Here is a 23,500-nt window from a genome sequence, read left to right as displayed (position 1 = left end):
CTTTTGCACATAGTGGGATAACTGTTAGAGTTTAAACACCCTTTTTCATTTTTTTTTCTTTTTTTTTCTCTGTTCCACCTCTAGGGGGAGGAGGAGTAGATTGGGCACAGGTGTATAAATCTTAGCTTGGGACTCTTATTGAGAGCTTGCTCTTTCTGAGTGTTGCTGTATAAGAGGGGCGTGAAAGAGGAGTTTCAAAAACTGGAGTTTGAAAGCAGGAGGTTGAGATCGCTGTGAGTTTTAATTTTTGAACCCACAAGGTCTACAAAAAATTTTAAGTGTAATTTTGACTGTCTGTTTTTTCCTATACATTTGTGAAATCCCCATAACTAGATGGCCTCTATGTTGGAAAATGCAGTCCAATGTACATCCTGTTCAATGTATGCAATCCTTGAACAACAGTTTGAGGGTGCATATTGTTGTGCGAGATGTGTGCTAGTTGTCCGTTTGGAAGCCCAGATCCTGCATCTAGAGGGGCGACTGGCAACAATGAGAAGCATTAACAACATGGAGAGGAGTCTCCTGCTCACTGAGCAGGCACTCTCGGGAATAGAGGTGGGGGAGGACAGTGGGACGGAGTTGCAGGACAGTCAGGCAGTTAGCTGGGTTACAGTTAGAAAGAGGGGTAGGGGAAAAAGTGTCAGGGAGGCTAGTCCTGAACTGGCACACCCCAACAAGTTTGCCCGCTTGGCAGATGAGGGGGATGCCATTACAGAGCTAGCAGAACTGCAGCAGGATACCGCCTCTGACCGCCAGGGGGGTGTCTGCTCCAGTAAGGAGGGAGGGAGGAGTACAGGGCAGGCCAGACAGGTACTAGTGGTGGGGGACTCAATTATTAGGGGGACAGACAGGGCAATCTGTCACAAAGACCGGGATCGCCGAACAGTGTGTTGTCTGCCTGGCGCACGAGTTCGGCACATCGCGGATCGGGTTGACAGGTTGTTGGGCGGGGCTGGAGAGGACCCAGCAGTCATGGTACATATTGGCACCAATGACAAAGTAAGAGGTAGGTGGAGTGTCCTTAAAAATGATTTCAGGGACTTAGGCCGCAAGCTTAAGGCAAGGACCTCCAAGGTAGTATTTTCTGAAATACTACCAGTACCACGAGCCGCACCAGAGAGGCAGCGGGAGATCAGGGAGGTAAACAAGTGGCTCAGAAGCTGGTGTAGGAAGGAAGGGTTTGGGTTCATGGAGAACTGGGCAGACTTCGCTGTCGGTTACCGGCTATACCGTAGGGACGGGCTGCACCTCAATGGGGAGGGTGCAGCTTTGCTTGGGGAGAAAATGGCTAGAAGGGTGGAGGAGTGTTTAAACTAGGGACTTGGGGGGAGGGAACCTACAGCAAAGAGGGGGAAGATAGTGTAGATAGAGAGGTGGGAATTATAAATGTACCTGGGGGTGGAGCGGAGGGAGGGGTTAGAATAGTTAATAGGAATAAGCTTCATAGGAAAATAAAACTTACACCCTTGAATCCCATTAACCCCAATAACATAAAGGATGGAAATGTAAAGTGTATGTTCACAAATGCCAGAAGCCTAGCAAATAAAATGGGGGAGCTTGAGGCCTTGATACTGGAGGAACATATTGATATAGTTGGGGTCACTGAGACATGGCTGGACTCCTCGCATGACTGGGCTGTCAATCTGCAGGGGTTTACATTGTTTCGCAAGGATAGAATGAACAGAAAAGGTGGTGGAGTCTGTCTGTATGTAAGAAGTGGTATGAAAGTCAGTGTGAACGATGCCATAGTGTGTGATGATTCTGAGGATGTGGAATCATTGTGGGTAGAATTACAAAAGGAGGGAAATACTGAAAAAATTGTATTTGGTGTAATCTACAGACCCCCTAATATCACTGAAGAGATAGAAGTTCGGCTTCATAAACAAATAGAGAGGGCCGCCCGGGCAGGTACAGTGGTAATAATGGGAGATTTTAACTATCCAGATATAGATTGGGGTCCGGGGTTGGCTAAAACTACAAAGGGGCGACAATTCCTAAATTTATTGCAGGATAATTTTATGGGCCAGTTTGTGGAGGACCCAACAAGAAGTGGTGCCTTGTTGGATCTGATCATTTCCAACAACGCAGAGCTGGTTGGTAATGTAACTGTGCGGGAAAACCTTGGTAATAGCGACCACAATATAGTTACTTTTGACTTAAAATGTAGAAAACAAAGACAGGCGGGGAAGGCAAAAACATATAACTTTAAAAAGGCAAATTTCCCTGGGCTGAGGGCTGCACTACAGGACATAGACTGGGGGGAGGTGTTGTCAAATACTGATACAGAAGGTAAATGGGACATCTTTAAATCAACTCTAAATAACTATACAGCTAAATATATACCAAAGGGGAACAAATATAAACGATTAAAACTAAATCCTACATGGCTGACACATGATGTTAAAAGAGCAATAAACAACAAAAAAATAGCCTTCAAAAAATACAAATCTGATGGGTCAGCTATAACATTTAAACAGTACAAGGAGCTTAATAAAATCTGTAAAAATGTAATAAAAACAGCAAAAATTCAAAACGAGAGACAGATGGCCAAAGAAAGCAAAACTAATCCTAAATATTTTTTTAGATATATAAATGCAAAAAAATCAAGGACAGAGCATGTAGGACCCCTTAATAATGATAATGGGGAGGTTGTCACAGGCGATCAAGAGAAGGCGGAGCTACTGAATGGGTTCTTTAGTTCTGTATATACTAGGGAAGAAGGAGGAGCTGACATTGGCCAGGTCAGTGCTGGTAACACATCATGTAATGTACTGAACTGGCTTAATGTAGAGATGGTACAAGGTAAGTTAAGTGATATAAATGTAAGCAAATCCCCAGGACCGGATGGACTACACCCAAGAATTCTTAGAGAGGTAAGTTCAGTAATATCTGTACCCCTGTTCATGATATTTAGAGATTCACTGGTGTCTGGTATTGTGCCAAGGGACTGGCGCAAGGCGAATGTGGTGCCAATCTTCAAAAAGGGCTCTAGATCTTCCCCAGGAAACTATAGACCGGTAAGTTTAACGTGCATTGTGGGTAAATTGTTTGAAGGACTTATAAGGGATTACATACAGGAATACATAGGGGATAATTGTATTATAAGTGATAGCCAGCAGGGGTTTACTAAGGATAGAAGTTGTCAAACCAATCTAATTTGCTTTTATGAAGAGGTGAGTAGAAGCCTTGACAGAGGAATGGCTGTGGATATAGTGTTTCTGGATTTTGCTAAAGCGTTTGATACTGTCCCTCATAGACGTCTGACAGGTAAATTAAGGTCTTTGGGTTTGGAAATTTTAGTTTGTAACTGGATTGAACACTGGCTCATGGATCGTACCCAGAGAGTGGTGGTCAATGATTCGTACTCTGATTGGTCCCCGGTTATTAGTGGTGTACCCCAAGGTTCAGTACTGGGACCGCTGTTGTTTAATTTATTTATCAATGATATAGAGGATGGTATTAACAGCTCTGTTTCTATCTTTGCAGATGGCACCAAGCTTTGTAGCACGGTACAGTCTATAGAGGATGTGCATAAGTTACAAGATGACTTGGATAGACTAAGTGTCTGGGCATCCACTTGGCAAATGAGGTTCAATGTGGATAAATGTAAAGTTATGCATCTGGGTACTAATAACATGCATGCATCGTATGTCTTAGGGGGGATTAAACTGGCAGAGTCACTGGTAGAGAAGGATCTGGGTGTACTTGTAGATCACAGACTACAGAATAGCATGCAATGTCAGGCTGCTGCTTCCAAAGCCGGCAGGATATTGTCATGTATCAAAAGAGGCATGGACTCAAGGGACAGGGACATAATACTCCCCCTTTATAAATCATTGGTACGGCCTTACCTGGAATATGCTGTTCAGTTTTGGGCACCTGTCCATAAAAGGGACACTTCGGAGGTGGAAAGGGTGCAGAGACGCGCGACTAATCTAATATGGGGCATGGAACATCTTAGCTATGAGGAGCGATTAAAGGAGTTACAATTGTTTAGTCTTGAGAAGAGACGTTTAAGGGGGGATATGATAAACGTATATAAGTATATTAATGGCCCATACAAAAAATATGGAGAAAAACTGTTCCAGGTTAAACCCCCCCAAAGGACGAGGGGGCACTCCCTCCGTCTGGAGAAGAAAAAGTTTAGTCTAGGGGGCGACACGCCTTCTTTACCGTGAGGACTGTGAATTTATGGAACGGTCTACCTCAGGAACTGGTCACAGCAGGAACAATTAACAGCTTTAAAACAGGATTAGATACATTCCTGGAACAAAATAAGATTAATGCTTATGAAGAAATATAAAATCTCATCCCTTCCCCAATATCGCGCCACACCCCTACCCCTTAATTCCCTGGTTGAACTTGATGGACATATGTCTTTTTTCGACCGTACTAACTATGTAACTATGTAACTATGTTATATACATTTCTTAAATATTGTTCTATTTCTGAGTTCATAACAATTGGTAGGATTGTTGATTTACTAAAATTAACCTTATAATTGCTAACTTCTGAGTAGGCTTGAATAATATTCATCACTGCGGGCAGAGAATTTTATACATCTGTCAATGCAATCAGCACATCATCAGCATATAAGCCTATTCTATGCTCTACAGATGCTGTCCTAACCCCCGAGATTAAGGTTGAAGTAAGGATCAATTCTGCTAAGGGCTCTATACTTATAGTAAACAACAAGGGTGAAATAGGGCAGTCTTGACGGGTACCATTGTATATAGATAATTTTTGGGAAATTGCCCCTGCCACATACGCTCTTGCAGATGGCTCTAAGTACATCGCCATTACTGAACTAATAAAGCTTTGTGGTAGCCCATATTTACCCAGAACCTCTCTAAAAAAAAAGAGTTGACTCGGTCGAATGCCTTCTCCGCATCTATAGATAGCAACATAGAAGGCACTCACGTTAGGTAGTGCTAGCATCCAAAAATATTAGGCACAGGTCCAGCTGCATCCCAAAACAATCTAGTTGCTGAAAGACACAGCCTGGATCTGGCAGGAGGATGGGTATGTAAGAGGGCTTTAATTTAAAAATATCAAGTTTAAGTGTCCCGGGACCCAGCGTGTGGCTACGAAGGACCAAATCGAACAAGGAGCCACATGTCACATGGTGGCAAAATGACAGAGCCTGGAGGTGGCATCAGTATGAGCATCTGAGGATTTGAATTATTTAACTCAAGATCACCTGATAGCAGATTCAAGACTATATGGTGTCTGAATGCCACAACCTTGAGGTGGCTGAAGCAATGGGAAGCCAATATGGATCACACAAATAGGAAATTGGTCCATCCCAACAAGCAACATGTAACTCATTTGAGGATTTGAATTCTTTAACTCAAGATCACCTGATAGCAGATTCTATCTCAGAAATTCAGACATACACTCCAATTTTAATAGAAAGTAAAAGTGACAACCTTGAGACACTCTCATTAAAAGTGGATAACAGTGTTGAGTCACATGACACAGCAGTCACCTGTAGCCCAGTTCCATCAAATAAAGCATTGCAAAAAATTGATATTCCCACAATAAAGAATAGACTGAATGAAAAAAACGGGTAACTTCAGTGCTTATTAAAAGGTGTACTAGAAGAATTCAACAGTTCTCTCAGTCAGAAGAAAATATTAAAGTTGTTTTAGGTATGTTGTCTGACGAAATACCTTTGTGTAAGAACAAGCGCATATCCAATAAATTACACCGAGCTATACTGCACTTAAGAAAGGCACATAAGAAAGTTAAAAAATGTCTGCAACTTGTGGCAAAATCTGGAAGGAGCAAAAATATGGCCAAATCCTACAGTGTACAGGAACACCTTACTGTTAATGGTAAAGAGGTAAATCCTAAACAGGTTGAAAGTATAAGCAGTCAGATTTAACCGACAGAAGATTCCTTTAAAATTTTTAAAGTTGCCGAGGTACAAAAGTGTCCAACCACAGACAGAAAATGTCTAACAGATTCAACTCAAGTGATGGTTAACCTCTTCAGGACACAGGGCGTATGAATACGCCCTGCATTCTGAGTCCTTAAGGACGCAGGGCGTATCCATACACCCGTGGAAAATCCGGTCCGGTTGGGGACCGGAGCCGGATGCCTGCTGAAATCGTTCAGCAGGCATCTCGGCATATCGCCCAGGGGGGTCATCATGACCCCCCATGTCCATGATCGCAGTACATCGCTCATCAATTCAGACGAGCGATGTGCTGCGATTCCGTTCCCCGCCGCTTGCCGGGCGGGGATCGGTGCCGGATGTCTGCAGTGTGCCGGAGGACCTCCTATACCGGCGATCGCTGCAGGAGGCCGTTAAGTATTAACCGGCATTCTGCAGTGGTTCCGCGTCATCAGGGTCACGTGTGACCCTGTGACCCGGAAATATAGATGGTGACTGGTGGTGTAATTTTTTGTGGTGCCAGTGCTTTTTTTTTGCGTTTTCTAGCGTTTTTTTGCACCAGTAGGTGGTCCGTGCCACCAGTAGCAGGCGTGTACTGTGTGGACGGACTGTACCTGTGTGTGCAGCCTGTCCCACCGCTGTCAGTGATTCATCACTGATCAGCGTTTTTTTTGGGGTTCAGGTGGGTGCATTTTTTCGGGGTTAAGCGGTTTTTTATTAAATTTTTTGGGTTTTTTGTGTGTGGGTCTGTGTACAAGCCACCAGCCACTGTTCTGGGCTGAGTGGCCGGACCCCCCATTGATTTCTGCGACCCCTGCTGCCACAAGCGCTAATCAGTGCACACACCACTGATCAGATAAATGCATTTTTTTTGGCGCAGGGCTTTTTTGTCCCTTTAAAAAAAAAAAAAAAAAAAAAGTCCCCTTTTTATTTTTTTTCTGTTAGGGCGGGTTAGTTTAGTTAGGTTAGGGAGGGTTAGGGCGGGTTAGGGAGGTAATCTCGCACCACACCACACACAGCACCTACACCAATAAAGTTTCCCCCCCCCCACACACACACACCCGTATCCCCATTAGAATAGGGAAATGGCCCGCAGAGCATTTGCCTATGCCTATAGCATATGCCATAATTGCCTCCGACACCAAGAGCGGGTCAGAGGACAATGAAGACCCCACCTTCCTTATTTCATCGTCCTCCTCATCATCTAGTTCTGATTATGAGCCACCAAGGCGGCGGAGACGCCGCCGCGCGGCGCTGCAAACCTCCTCTGTCCTTGACCCTGTGCCCCATGCTAGTATGAGTCCCCCTGGCGCTCATGCTAGTGAAGCCCCCCTGCCAAGATCACTGGTACCTCGTACCGGAGAACTTGTCTGGACTCAGCCAGCGGACCACGAGCTCATGATTCGCCGGGTACACTGAAAAGGACTTTTTCGGTCATTTTTTCAGTGACGACTTTGTTAATCTAATGGTTATACAGATGAATCTGTATGCCCAACAGTTCATCGCCGCTAACCGGGGATCACTTTTAGCTAGACCCGGCGGCTGGACTCCAGTTGATGCAGCCGAAATCAGGACCTTTTGGGGCCTTACGCTGCATATGGGTCTAGTTAAATAAAAACAGTGTCAGGCACTATTGGAGTGGGGACATTTTCTACCAGACCCCGCTCTACAATAGGGCCATGACACGTCCCTGGTTCGAGGCCATTCGGAGATGTTTGCATTTGCTGATAATGCGGCATGTCCCCCCCCCCCGAACTGATCCCGCGTATGACCGCCTGTATAAAATCAGGCCAGTCATCAATCACTTCGGGGCCAGATTTTGGGAGGCCTATGTCCCTGGAAGGGAGGTCACTATTGAAGAGTCTCTCATCAGCTTTAAGGGGAGACTCAGCTTCCAGCAATACATCCCTACCAAGCGAGCCGGTATGGCGTGAAGATGTATAAACTTTGCGAGAATACCTCCGGGTACACTTGCAAGTTTATGGTGTATGAGGGACAAGATTCCCGCATTGAACCCCCAGATAGTTCCCCCACTCTGGGTGTTAGCGGGAAAATCATTTGGGGCCTTTGCTAGATAAAGGTTACAACCTTTACGTGGATAACTTTTATACTAGTATCGCTCTCTTCACTTCCCTTGCCGCCAGATCCACGATCGCTTGTGGGAGAGTCCGGAAAAATCAAAGAGGCCTTCCTTCCTATCCCCTGCAGACTCCTATCCCCCGGGGTGAGTCCCGTGCCTTTTCCCATGAGAACCTGTTGTTGGTCCGGTATAAGGACAAGAGGGATGTCCTTATGCTCACCTCTATTCATGGAAACGGCAGCACCCCTGTCCCTGTGCGAGGTACCGTGGGACCGGTCCTCAAGCCCAATTGTATTCTGGACTACAATCGGTATATGGGGGAGTTGATCTTTCTGATCAAGTCCTCAAGCCATATAATGCCATGCGGAAAACAAAGGTATGGTACAAAAAAGTTGTGGTCTACATGGTACAGTTTGCCATGTACAACGCTTTTGTACTGTACAAGTACGCTGGCAACACAGGGACATATCTGCAGTTCCAAGAGGAAGTTGTAAAGGCCCTCATCTATGGTGACCGCCAAAGAGCGGGTCAGAGCACCTCTGGAATTGTGGGCACCGGATCATCCCTGGCCAACACTTTCCAGGTGTGATCCCCCACACTGGAAAGAAGGGACGATCTCAGAAGAAATGCAGAGTGTGCTTGCTCAGATAATCTGGGCCTCTGCATAGGCTGCTTCAGGGAGTATCACACTTCCATGGAGTACTAAATTTTCCATCCTTTGCCCTAATTTTCATTCCCCAAAATTCGACTCCAATGTACCAGTCCAGAGTACATTGTCTTCCAAATTTTATACCAAACCCCCCCCCCCCCCCCAAAAAAAAAAAAAATTTTTCCCAATACCGCCAATATCTTTTTTATTTCTTCCCCCTAAAAAAATGGGTCATGGGACACAGAGTCAACAGCATTGGAGGTTTGCAGTTGCCTCAAATGCGCAACGCTCTCTCTCTCCACCTGAGCGGGTTGCGCATTTGAGGTAACAGAATAGGGACGGCCCCACACATCCCCTTCCCAGAATGATGATTCAGAGTATAGGGTTTGGAGCGGGCATCATTTTTACTTTTGGCTGTACTCTGGGTCATCATTCTGGGAAAATAATTGGCATATCAGTACTAAAATTGCAATTTTCTTCCCCCCATAGTACACCATCCATTCCTGGAAAATAAATTTAGGGAACACCCGTCTGTTCCAAATCTCCACTTAACCTTATACACCTTCCCTAGGGGGGTGTACTGTTTGTAATAGGCTCACATGTGGGTGTTCCTTTCTTGTATTTTCCTCTGAATGTATGTAACTGTTTGGTCCGTAACAAACATCGGCCTCAAATGCGAAGAGTTCTCATTGAGCTCTGTCGTATTTCCAGTCGACAATTCGGAGTCACATGTTAGTTGTTCCCAGAAAAATGAAGCAGAGCATAGGTTGAAAATTGCAATTTTCAAAAGCTACCCTTCATCCATTTCTGGAAAATAAATTTAGGAAACACCTGTGAGTTCAAAATGTCCTCTTTACCCCTATACCCATTCCTCAGGGTGGGTACTTTCTGTAATAGTGTCACATGTGGGTGTTTCATTTTTGTATTTTTCTCGGAATGTATATAACCGTATAACTGATATGCCATAGGCCACAAATACAAAGTGACCTCTATAACTTCTGAGCCTTGTTGTGCGCCCGCCCAGCACGTTACCCCATATGTGGTTGTATTTTTATAGTCGGGGGGAAAAGGCCTCCAAAATTTGTAACCCAATTCCTCATATTACCCCTTGTGAAAATGTAAAAAATTGGGTAACCCCAGCATTTTACTGTAAAAAAATCAAATTCTTCAATTTATGGCCCACTTTTCAAAAAAACTGTGAGGTGTTATTTCCCACTGTACACCTTGTTACGTTCATTGAGGGGTGTAGTTTCTAAAATGGTGTCACATGTGTTTTGTTTTTTTTTGCTGTTGGGGGCTTTATAAATGCACATGACCCCCGACTTCAATTTCAACAAAATTTTCACTCCTTCTATTCTGAGCATTGCAGTGCGTCCACAGAGCAATTTACATCCACATATGGGGTATTTGTTTTCTCAGGCAAAATTGTTCTACAAATTTTGGGGGCCTTTTGCCCTATTACCCAATGTGAAAATGAAACATTTGGGGTAACACTATCAATATAGTGCAAAAAAATAAAAATTTTCCCTTTTATGGCCCACCGTTCAAAAAACCTGTGAGGTGTAAGTACTCACTGTAACACTGTTACGTTCCCCAAGGGGTCTACTTTCCAAAATGTAATGCCATGTGGGTTTTTATTTTTTTTGCCGTCCTTGCACCATAGGGGCTTCCTGAATGCGGTTGCAAAATTTGCTTCCAAAAAGCTAAAATGTGACTCCTTCTCTTCTGAGACCTGTAGTGCGCCAGCAGAGCACTTTTCACCCACATATGGGGTGTTTTCTGAATCGAGAGAAATTGGGATTCAAAGTTTGGGGGGTATTTTCTGCTTTAACCCTTTGTAAAAATGTAAAATGTTTGGGAAACCAAGCATTTTAGGTAATTTTTGTTACGCCTAGCGCTCCGGGTCCCCGCTCCTCCCCGGAGCGCTCACGGCGCCTTTCTCCCTGCAGCTCCCCGGTCAGCGCTGACCGGGAGCGCTGCCCTGTCATGGCCGTTGGGGATGCGATTCGCACAGCGGGACGCGCCCGCTCGCGAATCGCATCCCAGGTCACTTACCCGTTCCCGTCTCCTGCGGTCATGTGCTGGCGCGCGCGGCTCCGCTCTCTAGGGCGCGCGCGCGCCAGCTCCCTGAGACTTAAAGGGCCAGTGCACCAATGATTGGTGCCTGGCCCAATTAGCTTAATTGGTTCCCATCTGTTTCCTGGCTATATCTAGTCTCCTCCCTTGCACTTCCTGGCCGGATCTTGTTGCCCTAGAGCCTAGTGAAAGCGTTTTTGTGTGTTTATACCCTGTGTACCAGAACTTTGCTATCTCTCCTGACTACGAACCTTGCCGCCTGCCCCCGACCTTCTGCTACGTCTGACCTTGCTTCTGCCTACTCCCTTGTACCGCGCCCATCTTCAGCAGCCAGAGAGGTGAGCCGTTGCTAGTGGATACGACCTGGTCACTACCGCCGCAGCAAGACCATCCCGCTTTGCGGCGGGCTCTGGTGAAAACCAGTAGTGGCTTAGAACCGGTCCACTAGCACGGTCCACGCCAATCCCTCTCTGGCACAGAGGATCCACCACCTGCCAGCCGGCATCGTGACAGTAGATCCGGCCATGGATCCCGCTGAGGTTCCCCTGCCAGTTGTCTCTGATATCGCCCGACAGATCGCCCATCTAACCCACCAGCTGTCGGAAGTGTCCACCATTGTGCGCCAACATTCGCAACTTCTTCAGCAATCATCTCCTTCGCCAGCTCCTGCACCTCCTCCGCTGCGAGTGGCCACTCCTAGCCTCCACCTGTCCTTGCCGGACAAATTTAATGGGGACTCTAAGTTTTGCCGTGGCTTTCTTTCGCAATGTTCATTGCACCTGGAGATGATGTCGGACCTGTTTCCCACTGAAAGGTCTAAGGTGGCTTTCGTAGTCAGCCTTCTGTCTGGAAAAGCTCTGTCTTGGGCCACACCGCTCTGGGACCGCAATGACCCCGTCACTGCCTCCGTACACTCCTTCTTCTCGGAAATCCGAAGTGTCTTTGAGGAACCTGCCCGAGCCTCTTCTGCTGAGACTGCCCTGTTGAACCTGGTCCAGGGTAATTCTTCCGTTGGCGAGTATGCCGTACAATTCCGTACTCTTGCTTCAGAATTATCCTGGAACAATGAGGCCCTCTGCGCGACCTTCAAAAAAGGCCTATCCAGTCGCATCAAGGATGTGCTGGCCGCACGAGAGATTCCTGCCAATCTGCAAGAACTCATCCATCTAGCTACCCGCATTGACATGCGTTTTTCTGAGCGACACCAAGAGCTCCGCCAGGAAAAAGACTTAGATCTCTGGGCACCTCTCCCACAGTATCCGTTGCAATCTACGCCTGGGCCTCCCGCCGAGGAGGCCATGCAAGTGGATAAGTCTCGCCTGACCCAGGAAGAGAGGAATCGCCGCAGGGAAGAAAATCTCTGTCTTTACTGTGCCAGTACCGAGCATTTCTTGGTGGATTGCCCTATCCGTCCTCCACGCCTGGGAAACGCACACACGCACCCAGCTCACGTGGGTGTGGCGTCTCTTGGTTCCAAGTCTGCTCCTCCACGTCTCACGGTACCCGTGCGGATTTCTGCTTCAGCCAGCTCTTCTCTCTCAGCCGTGGCCTGCCTGGACTCTGGAGCTTCTGGAAATTTTATTCGAGAGTCCCTAGTGAATAAATTTCGCATTCCGGTGACCCGTCTTGTCAAGCCACTCCACGTTTCCGCGGTCAACGGAGCCAAGTTGGATTGCACCATACGTTTCCGCACGGAGCCCCTTCTTATGAGCATCGGATCTCATCATGAGAGGATTGAACTTTTGGTCCTCCCCAATTGCACCTCGGAAATTCTCCTTGGACTTCCCTGGCTTCAACTTCATTCCCCTACCCTGGATTGGTCCACTGGGGAGATCAAGAGTTGGGGGTCCTCTTGTGCCAAGAACTGTCTAAAACCGGTTCCCAGTAACCCTTGCCGTAACTCTGTGGTTCCTCCTGTATCCGGTCCCCCTAAGGTCATTAAGGACTCTGCCTGCCACAGGAAATGCCCCTCCCCCCCTCCCAGGCAAGCTTCTGTGTCCCCTCATGGCCCTCGTCCTGGTGTCACACTGCCCCGTGCCAGGTCTCGCCCTCTGCCCTCTCTCCCCATTCCTACTCCTGCGGTTCTGCCTGCCGTTGAGGAATCCCTCCTTCCTTTCCCGGTGTCCTCATCCCAGGGGAGGCAGTTACCCGATAAAGAGAAGGGGAGACCTAAGGGGGGGGGTACTGTTACGCCTAGCGCTCCGGGTCCCCGCTCCTCCCCGGAGCGCTCACGGCGCCTTTCTCCCTGCAGCTCCCCGGTCAGCGCTGACCGGGAGCGCTGCCCTGTCATGGCCGTTGGGGATGCGATTCGCACAGCGGGACGCGCCCGCTCGCGAATCGCATCCCAGGTCACTTACCCGTTCCCGTCTCCTGCGGTCATGTGCTGGCGCGCGCGGCTCCGCTCTCTAGGGCGCGCGCGCGCCAGCTCCCTGAGACTTAAAGGGCCAGTGCACCAATGATTGGTGCCTGGCCCAATTAGCTTAATTGGTTCCCATCTGTTTCCTGGCTATATCTAGTCTCCTCCCTTGCACTTCCTGGCCGGATCTTGTTGCCCTAGAGCCTAGTGAAAGCGTTTTTGTGTGTTTATACCCTGTGTACCAGAACTTTGCTATCTCTCCTGACTACGAACCTTGCCGCCTGCCCCCGACCTTCTGCTACGTCTGACCTTGCTTCTGCCTACTCCCTTGTACCGCGCCCATCTTCAGCAGCCAGAGAGGTGAGCCGTTGCTAGTGGATACGACCTGGTCACTACCGCCGCAGCAAGACCATCCCGCTTTGCGGCGGGCTCTGGTGAAAACCAGTAGTGGCTTAGAACCGGTCCACTAGCACGGTCCACGCCAATCCCTCTCTGGCACAGAGGATCCACCACCTGCCAGCCGGCATCGTGACAATTTTTTTTTCTTTTACATATGCAAAAGTCGTGAAACCCCTGTGGGGTATTAAGGTTCACTTTACCCCTTGTTACGTTCCCCAAGGGGTCCAGTTTCCAAAATGTTATGCCATGTGTTTTTTTTTTTTTTTTTTTGCTGTCCTGGCACCATAGGGGCTTCCTAAATGCAGCATGCCCCCAGAGCAAAATTTTCTTCCAAAAAGCCAAAATGTGACTCCTTCTCTTCTGAGACCTGTAGTGCGCCAGCAGAGCACTTTTCACCCCCAAATGGAGTGTTTTCTGAATCGGGAGAAATTGGGATTCAAATTTTGGGGGGTATTTTCTGCTTTAACCCTTTGTAAAAATGTAAAATTTTTGAGAAACCAATCATTTTAGGTAAAAAAAAATATATTTTTTTTACATATGCAAAAGTTGTGAAACCCCTGTGGGGTATTAAGGTTTACTTTACCCCTTGTTACGTTCCCCAAGGGGTCTAGTTTCCAAAATGGTATGCCATGTGTTTTTTTTTTCTGTCCTAGCACCATAGGGGCTTCCTAAATGCGGCATGCCCCAGAGCAAAATTTGCTTTCAAAAGCCAAATGTGACTACTCCTCTTCTGAGACCTGTAGTGCGCCAGCAGAGCACTTTTCACCCCCATATGGGGTGTTTTCTGAATCGGGAGAAAGTGGGCTTCAAATATTGGGGGGTATTTTCTGTTATTACCCATATTAAAAATGTAAAATTTTTGGGAAGACAAGCATTTTAGGTAAAAAAAAATTTTTTTTTTTACATTTGCAAAAGTCAGGAAGTACCTGTGGGGTATTAAGGCTCACTTTATCCCATGTTACATTCCCCGAGGGGTCTGGTTTCCAAAATGGTATGCCATGTGTTTTTTTTTTTTTGCTGTTTTGACACCCTAGGGGCTTCCTGAAGGTCACATGCCCCCCAAAAACCATTTCAGAAAAATTTTCTCTCCAAAATCCCCTTGTCGCTCCTTCCCTTCTGAGCCCTCTACTGCGTCCGCCGAATAATTTACATAGACATATGAGGTATGTGCTTACTCGAGAGAAATTGGGCTACAAATATAAGTATAAATGTTCTCCTTTTACCCCTTGCAAAAATTCTAAAATTGGGTCTACAAGAACATGCGAGTGTAAAAAATGAAGATTGTGAATTTTCTCCTTCACTTTGCTGCTATTCCTGTAAAGTACCTAAAGAGTTAAAACACTGACTGAATGTCATTTTGAATACTTTGGGGGGTGTAGTTTTTATAATGGAGTCATTTATGGGGTGTTTCTAATATGAAGACCCTTCAAATCCACTTCAAAACTGAACTGGTCCCTGAAAAATCTCGAGTTTGAAAATTTTGTGAAAAATTGGAAAATTGAAACCCTCTGGTGTCTTCCAAAAGTAAAAACACGTCAATTTTATGATGCAAACATAAAGCACACATATTGTATATGTGAACCAAAAAAAATATATTTTGAATATCCATTTTCCTTACAAGCGAGCTTCAAAGTTAGAAAAAATGCAAAATTTTCATTTTTTTCATCAAATTTGGGGATTTTTCACCAAGAAAAAATGCAAGTTACCACTAAATGTTACCACTATGGTACAGTAGAATGTGTCATGAAAAAACAGTCTCAGAATCAGAATGTTAAGTAAAAGCATTCCAGAGTTATTAATGTTTAAAGTGACAGTAGTCAGAATTGCAAAAAAGGGCTCAGTCCTTAAAGGGGTACTCCGGTGAAAACCTTTTTTCTTTTAAATCAACTGGTGGCAGAAAGTTAAACATATTTGTAAATTACTTCTATTAAAAAATCTTAATCCTTCCTGTACTTATTAGCTGCTGAATACTACAGAGGAAATTCTTTTCTTTTTGGAATGCTCTCTGATGACATCACAAGCATAGTTCTCTCTGCTGACGTTATTATAATAATAATAACGCTTTATTTATTGTTGTCCTTAGTGGGATTTGAACCCAAGTCCCCAGCACTGCAAGGCAGCAGTGCTAACCACTGAGCCACCATGCTGCCCTTAGCATACATCTGCTATGCATGGTTTCTAAAATGGACAGAGATGTCAGCAGAGAGCACTGTGCTCGTGTTCCAAAAAGAAAGGCATTTCCTCTGTAGCATTCAGCAGAAGTACTGGAAGGATTAAGATTTTTTAATAGAAGTAATTTACAAATATGTTTAACTTTCTGGCACCAGTTGATTTAAAAGAAAAAAGGTTTTCACCGGAGTACCCCTTTAACCCCTTAAGGACCCAGGACGTACTAGAACGTCCTGGCACCCTGGGCTTTAAGGACCCAGGACGTACTAGTACGTCCTGGTGTTTCTCCGGTCTCTGCCGCGCCCCGGGCAGAGATCGGAAGCGGATGCCTGCTGAAATGCTTCAGCAGGCATCCAGGGCAAACGCCGAGGGGGGATTGCCCTTGCGATCTGCGGCGATACCGGACTGATCGGGTCTCTGGGACCCGACCGCCCGGTAATTTCGCATGATCCCGGCTGTCACAGACAGCCAGGACCATGCTAATGTATAGGAGCGAGGTGGCAAACCTGCCACCTCCTCCTATACCCTGCGATCTGTCGGTTAACTAACCGACCAATCGCAGGAGGGGGGGCGGTTACTTCCTCCCGTCCTGCCCGGCCCCTTGAAGTCCGGAGAGGACGGGAGGAAGACCGGAGGACACGGCGGGGGACGGGGGAGTGCTGGGGACCAGCCCCGGTACTTACCTCGTCCCTGAAGACCCGGATCCCGGCGAGGAAGATGGCGGCAGCGGCGACAGGTGAGTGGATCTTCAGCCACGGTCGGGCCCTTTACAGCAATGCACGTCGCCGTAAAGCGACATGCATTGCTGTAATGGGACCCTGTAAACTACAACTCCCAGCATGCCCAGACAGCCCTGGGCATGCTGGGAGTTGCAGTTTTGCAACATCTGGAGGTCCACAGTTTGGAGACCACTGTGCCCTTCCAGATGTTGCAAAACTACACATCCTCAGCATGCCCTTACTGTCCAGGCATGCTGGGAGTTGTAGTTCTGTAACATCTGGCCCTTCAGATGTTGCAGAACTACAACTCCCAGCATGCCTGGACAGTTTTGGCATACTGGGAGTTGTAGTTTTGCAACATCTGGAGGGCTGCAGCTTGGACACCACTACACAGTGGTCCCCAAACTGTTCTCCTCCAGCTGTTACGTAACCACTACTCCCAATATGCCCTTCGGCTGCCTGGGCATGCTGGGAGTTGTGGTTTTGCAACAACTGGAGGCACACTGGTTGGGAAACATTGTCTGTTTCCTAACTCAGTGTTTCCCAACCCGTGTGCCTCCAGCTGTTGCAAAACTATAACTGCCAGCATGCACTGATAGACTGTGCATGCTGGGAGTTGTAGTTTTGCAACAGCTGGAGGTCCCCCCCTGTGAATGTACAGGGTACACTCACATGGGCAGGCGGCTTACAGTGAGTATCAGGCTGCAAGTTTGCGATGCAGCAAATTTTGCGCGGCAGCTCAAACTCGCTGTAACCCCCCGCCCGCGTGACTGTCCCCTAAAAACACTACACTACACTACCACAAAATAAAATAAAAAGTAAAAAACACTACATATACACATACCCCTACACAGCCCCCCTCCCCTCCCCAATAAAAATGAAAAACATCTGGTACGCCACTGTTTCCAAAATGGAGCCTCCAGCTGTTGCAAAACAACAACTCCCAGTATTGCCGGACAGCCGTTGACTGTCCAAGCATGTTGGGAGTTTTGCAACAGCTGGAGGCACCCTGTTTGGGAATCACTGGCGTAGAATACCCCTATGTCCACCCCTATTCAATCCCTAATTCAGGCCTCAAATGGGCATGGCGCTCTCACTTCGGAGCCCTGTCGTATTTCAAGGAAACAGTTTAGGGCCACATATGGGGTATCGCCGTACTCGGGAGAAATTGCCTAACAAATTTTGGGGGGCTTTTTCTCCTTTCACCCCTTATGAAAAGGGGAAGTTGGGGTCTACACCAGCATGTTGGTGTAAAAAAAAAAAATTTTTTACACTAACATGCTGGTGTTGCCCTATACTTTTCATTTTGACAAGAGGTAAAGGGGAAAAAAGCCCCCCAAAATTTGTAATGCAGTTTCTCCTGACTACGGAGATACCCCATATGTGGGCGCAAAGTGCTCTGGGGGCGCACAACAAGGCCCAGAAGGGAGAGTGCGCCATGTACATTTGAGGTGATTTGCACAGGGGTGGCTGATTGTTACAGCGGTTTTGACAAACGCAAAAAAGAAAAAAAAAACACATGTGACCCCATTTCGTAAACTACACCCCTCACGGAATGTAATGAGGGGTCCAGTGAGAATTTACACCACACAGGTGTCTGACGGATCTTTGGAACAATGGGCTGTGCAAATAAAAAATGTTGTACAGCCCACTGTTCCAAAGATCTGACAGACACCAGTGGGGGGTAAATGCTCACTGTACCCCTTGTTACATTCCTCAAGGGGTCTAGTTTCCAAAATGGTATGCCATGTGGGGGTTATTTTGCTGTCCTGGCACCATAGGGGCTTCCTAAATGCGACATGCCCCCGAGCAAAATTTGCTCTCAAAAAGCCAAATATGACTCCTTCTCTTCTGAGCATTGTAGTTCGCCCGTAATGCACTTCATGCCAACTTATGGGGTACCTCCATACTCAGAAGATATGGGGTTACAAATTTTGGGGGGGATTTTCTGCTATTAACCCTTGCAAAAATGTGAAATTTGGGGGGAAACACACATTTTAGTGAAAATGTATTTTTATTTTTTTACATATGCAAAAGTCGTGAAACACCTGTGGGGTATTAAGGCTCACTTAATTCCTTGTTACGTTCCTCATGGGGTCTAGTTTCCAAAATGGTATGGCATGTGTTTTTTTTTTTGCTGTTCTGGCACCATAGGGGCTTCCTAAATGCAACATGCCCCCCAAAAACCATTTCTGAAAAACGTACTCTCCAAAATCCCCTTGTCGCTCCTTCGCTTCTGAGCCCTCTACTGCGCCCGCCGAACACTTTACATAGACATATGAGGTATGTGCTTACTCGAGAGAAATTGGGCTACAAATACAAGTATAAATTTTCTCCTTATACCCCTTGTAAAAATTAAAAAATTGGGTCTACAAGAAAATGCAAGTGTAAAAAATGAAGATTGTGAATTTTCTCCTTCACTTTGCTGCTATTCCTGTGAAACACCTAAAGGGTTAAAACGCTGACTGAATGTCATTTTGAATACTTTGGGGGGTGCGGTTTTTATAATGGGGTCATTTGTGGGGTATTTCTAATATGAAGACCCTTCAAATCCACTTCAAACCTGAACTGGTCCCTGAAAAATAGTGAGTTTGAAAATTTTGTGAAAAATTGGAAAATTGCTGCTGAACTTTGAAGCCTCTGGTGTCTTCCAAAAGTAAAAACACGTCAATTTTATGATGCAAACATAAAGTAGACATATTGTATATGTGAATAAAATAAAATAAATATTTGGAATATCCATTTTCCTTACAAGCAGAGAGCTTCAAAGTTAGAAAAATGCTAAATTTTCAAATTTTTCATCAAATTTTGGGATTTTTCACCAAGAAAGGATGCAAGTTACCACAACATTTTACCACTATGTTAAAGTAGAATATGTCACGAAAAAACAATCTCGGAATCAGATTGATAAGTAAAAGCATTCCAGAGTTATTAATGCTTAAAGTGACAGTGGTCAGATGTTCAAAAAATGGCCGGGTCCTAAGGTGTAAAATGGCTGGGTCCTTAAGGGGTTAAGGTGAAAAAGGGCTCAATCCCTAAGGGGTTAATGGACCGTTTGTGCAAGATTACCAGCAGGCCAAAGTAAATGGCAATTCAGCTACAAAAATGTCACTTTTGACTCCTTACAAACTTACCATCTCCTACCCAGTTACTCCTGAAGACAGTTCTAGCATTACCAGTATTACTGAATCAGATAAAGAAAATGCTATGCCAATAGTTCTGTGAAATCACCTTATGATGGCAAAGGAAAGCATATAGTAAGTTGCAAAACAACTTATGAAGACTCTATAATGCAGGACGGTGGACCAAAAAAAGACATTCTTCTCTAAAGTAATGTTTTCTGAAATAAAGAAGCAGAGTTCATCCCTCACTGTATTATTTTAGAAAATTTTAATTAAAAAAAAACACACATAACAAGCGTACTCTCAAACTACTTTCAAGTTTATTTTTGAGAAAATTTTAATAAATTTAGAAAAAACAGTACCCAAGAGGGTTTAACTAGTTCAGGACCCATGTCGTACCGGTACGTCATGGGACCCTGGTAGTTAAGGACCCATGACGTACTTGTACGGCCGTAGGAATTTCGGTCCCCACCGTGCATGAGGTGGGGACCAGACTGTGGTGACTGCTGATATCTATCAGCAGGCACCCCGCGCAAATGCCCAGGGGGGGGGTCATCAGACCCCCCATGTCGGCGATCGAGGATAATCGCCAGTGAATTCACACCGACGATTTGCGCAATTCCAGGTCATTACGGGTCTATGGTGACCCAGAATATAAGGGGGATTGCGGTTGTCCAAGTCACCCACGATCCCCCTGAAGGGATAGGAGTGTGGAGGCAGGGGTGCCACCCCTCCTATCCCTGCTATTGGTCGTATAGACGCAACGACCAACAGCAGATCGGAGGGGGGGGGGGGGTACTTTCGGTTTCCACGTTCTGCCCACCCACAATAGGCGGGGCCGGACAGGGAAACCGACTGGGACCGACTGACGGTCACTTACCAATCTGCGGAGGCTGCGGGCGACGGGGATTGCTGTCTGTGCATGCTGGGATTTGTAGTTTTGCAACATCTGGAGGGCCGCAGTTTGGAGATCACTGTGCACTGGTCTCTAAACTGTAGCCCTCCAGATGTGGCAAAACTGCAAATCCCAGCATGCCCAAACAGCAAACAGCTGTCTCGGCATGCTGGGAGTTGTAGTTGCATGCTTCCAGCTGTTGCATAACTACATCTCCCAGCATGCCCTTCGGCGATCAGTACATGCTGGGAGTTGTAGTTTTGCAACAGCTGGAGACACACTGGTTGGAAAATACTGAGTTAGGTAACAGAACCTAACTGAAGGTTTTCCAACCAGCATGCCTCCAGCTGTTGCAAAAGTACAACTCCCAGCATGCATGGTCTGTCAGTACATGCTGGGAGTTGTAGTTTTGAAACAGCTGGTGGTTTGCCCCCCCCCCCCCCCCATGTGAATGTACAGGGTACATTCACACGGGCAGGTTTACTGTAAGTTTCCTGCTTGAAGTTTGAGCTGGGCCAAATTTTTCGCGGCAGCGTAAACTCCTAGCAGGAAACTCATTGTAACGCGCCAGTGCGAATGTACCCTAAAAACACTACACTAGACTACACTACACTAACACATAATAAAGGGTAAAACGCAACATATACACCCCCTTACACTGCCCCCCCCCCCCCCCCCAATAAAAATGAAAAACGTATTGTATGGCAGTGTTTCCAAAACGGAGCCTCACTGGCGTAGAATATACCTATGTCCACCCCTATGCAATACCTAATTTAGTCCTCAAATGCGCATGGCGCTCTCTCACTTCGGAGCCCTGCCGTATTTCAAGGAAACAGTTCAAGGCCACATATGGGGTATTTCCGTACTCAGGAGAAATAGCACTACAAATTTTGGGGGGCTTTTTCTCCTTTTACCCCTTATTAAAAGGAAAAGTAGGGGGCTACACCAGCTTGTTAGTGTACAAAAATAAATACATTAACATGCTGATGTTGCCCCATACTTTTTATTTTCACAAGCGTTAAAAGGAAAAGAAGACCCCCAAAATTTTCTACGCAATTTCTCCAGAGTACGGAAATACCCCATATGTGGGCGTAAAATGCTCTGCGGGCGCACAACAAGGCTCAGGAGTGAGAGTGCACTATGTACATTTGAGGCCTAAATTGGTGATTTGCACAGGGGTGGCTAATTTTACAGCGGTTCTGACATAAACGCAAAAAAATAAATACCCATTTTGGAAACTACACCCCTCACAGAACGTAACAAGGGGTATAGTGAGCCTTAACACCCCACAGGTGTTTAATGAAAATTCTTCAAATTTGGATGGATAAATAAAATAAAAACAAAACACATTTTTCACTAAAATGCTGGTGTTACCCTAAATTTTTCATTTTCACAAGGGAAAATAGGAAAAAAGCCCCCCATAATTTGTAACCCCAATTCTTCTGAGTAAGAACATACCCCATATATGGATGTAAAGTGCTCTGCGGGCGAACTACAATGCTCAGAAGAGAAGGAGTGCTAATGGGCTTTTGAAGAGAAAATTTGTCCGGAATTGAAGGCCACGTATGTTTACAAAGCCCCCATAGTGCCAGAACAATGTAATAAGGGGTACAGTGAGCATTTACACCCCACAGGTGTCTGACAGATTTTTGGAACAGTGGTCCGTGAAAATGAAAAACTGCATTTTAGTGACATTTTTTATTTTATTCATTAACACATCCAACTTTAACAAAAATTCGTCAAACACCTATGAGGTGATAAGGCTCACTGTACCCCTTGTTACGTTCCTCGAGGGCTGTAGTTTCCAAAATAGTATGCCATGTGTTTTTTTTTTTTTTTTGCTGTTCTGGTAGCATAGGGGCTTCCTAAATGCGACATGCCCCCCAAAAACCATTTCTGCAAAATTCGCTTTCCAAAAGCCAAATGTGACTACTCTTCTGAGCATTGTAGTGCGCCAGCAGAGCACTTGACGTCCACACATGGGGTTTTCCCATACTCAGAAGAGATGGGGTTACAAATTTTGGAGGGCATTTTATCCAATTACCCCTTGTAAAAATTAAAAATTTGGGGAAAAACTAGCATTTTAGTAAAAGAAAAAATCATTTACACATCCAAATTTTACAAAAAGTCGTCAAACACCTGTGTGGTGTTAATGCTCACTGTACCATTTGTTACGTTCCTTGAGGGGTGTAGTTTCCAAAATATTATGCCATGTGTTTTTTTTTTGTTTTTTTTTTTTGCTGTTCTAGCACAATAGGGGCTTCTTTAATGTGACATGCCCCAAAAAAAACATTTCAGAAAAACTCACTCTCCAAAATCCCATTGTCGCTCCTTCCCTTCTGAGCCCTCTACTGCGCCCGCCGAACACTTGACATACACATATGAGGTATTTTCTTACTCGAGAGAAATTGGGTTACACATTTTAGGAGGATTTCTCTCCTTCTACCCCTTGTAAATTTGGAATGTATTTCTTCTTCAATTTGCTGCTATTCCTGTGAAACACCTAAAGGGTTAAAAAACCTTTTGAATGTCACATTGAATACTTTGAGGGGTGCAGTTTTTATAATGGGGTCATTTATGGGGTATTTCTAATATGAAGGCCCTTGAAATCAACTTCAAAACTGAAATGGTCTCTGAAAAATTTCGATTTTGAAAATTATGTGAAAAATTTGAAAATTGCTGCTATAGTTTGAAGCACTCTGATGTCCTCCAAAAGTAAAAACATGTCAACTTCATGATGAAAACATAAAGTAGACATATTGTATGTGTGAATCAATATATAATTTATTTGGAATATTCATTTTCCTTACAAGCAGATAGCTTCAAAGTGAAAAAAAAAAAAAGGAACATTTTCCATTTTTACATCAAATTTTGGAATTTTTCACCAAGAAATGATGTAAGCATTGACAAAATGTTACCACTAACAAAGTAGAATATCTCATGAAAAAACACTCACGGAATCAGAATGAAAGGTAAAAACATCCTAGAGTTATTAATGCTTAAAGTGACAGTGGCCAGATGTGCAAAAAATTGTCTGGGTCCTTAAGGGGTTAATAACCCCATACATTGCACCATAAATTTTGAAATTTAAATTAAGCATGTATGTATCTATTCCAAAAATCCAAAAATTAAAGGC

This window comes from Hyla sarda, chromosome 4 (genome assembly GCF_029499605.1).
Source record: "Hyla sarda isolate aHylSar1 chromosome 4, aHylSar1.hap1, whole genome shotgun sequence".
NCBI lineage: Eukaryota > Metazoa > Chordata > Amphibia > Anura > Hylidae > Hyla > Hyla sarda.
Note: the sequence above shows the minus strand (reverse complement) of the source record.